Source organism: Fukomys damarensis, unplaced genomic scaffold (genome assembly GCF_012274545.1).
Source record: "Fukomys damarensis isolate Sample0158 unplaced genomic scaffold, DMR_v1.0_HiC HiC_scaffold_38, whole genome shotgun sequence".
NCBI lineage: Eukaryota > Metazoa > Chordata > Mammalia > Rodentia > Bathyergidae > Fukomys > Fukomys damarensis.
The window spans coordinates 50,153,910-50,154,534 of record NW_022900950.1 but is presented as its reverse complement, the minus strand read 5'-3'; the positions used below and the strand labels follow the sequence as shown (position 1 = coordinate 50,154,534).

The 625-nt window shown below is 59.4% G+C and overlaps 1 protein-coding gene across 5 annotated transcripts in view; it reads right to left on the bottom strand.

Annotated features, from left to right (window-relative positions):
- Rubcnl (rubicon like autophagy enhancer) overlaps window positions 1–380 on the bottom strand; it is a 41,842-nt gene extending 41,462 nt beyond the window's left edge. For 4 of the 5 annotated variants that reach the window (XM_010637013.3, XM_010637019.3, XM_010637022.3 and 1 more), the window contains exon 1: window positions 303–379. The gene's annotated coding sequence lies outside the window, so the exon portion shown is untranslated. Of the gene's footprint in view, window positions 1–302 lie in introns of all 5 variants that reach the window. The other variant, XM_010637014.2, reaches the window with a different exon arrangement.
- Between the last annotated feature and the right edge of the window lie 245 nt (window positions 381–625).

Genomic DNA, 625 nt, shown 5'->3' with positions numbered 1-625 from the left:
GGAGAGGCTCCTCCCGGAGGCCACGCACCCCCAGATGCTCGTTAGGACCCGGCGCTGCGGTGCCCCAGCCCCAAGCGGAGCCAGGCGGGCAGCAAGCGCCTTTGCGCCCATCTCCCCCCCTCGCCCCGCAGAAACCTCTCCTTCAGGACTGAAATAAGGGGATGAACGCACACCTGGCAGAAATGAGAGTCCCAGGCCCTGAACACCCTAAATAGTAATATTTAGATCCAGTACAGTTGCTTCGAGTGATGAGTGAGGGATTTGGATACCTTTGCACTGAAATCAGGGGCCCGGCAACTTACCGGCATCTGCACCCGGAACCTCTTCATCCCAGGGACTCCTCCCTAACAGTGTTGATCCTACCCGGTCGTCATCTTGCCCTCTGGCGGCGACCGCTTGGGATTTCAGCGAAGGTGTGCGTCGGAGAGCCCCAAGATCTCGGGCAGAGAGACGCTGCCTAAGAAAGCAGAAAGTTTTCAAATAGAAACCCGAGTCGGACTCTCAGCGAGGCCGGTCGCTCTGCTCCTGGGCGCCCCTAGGGGGCGCGCTCCCCGGGTGTCTAGGCGGTAACCGCTCAGGTGACGCTGTGAAGCCATTCTGGCTCTTAAATCTTCTGCTTGGTAAA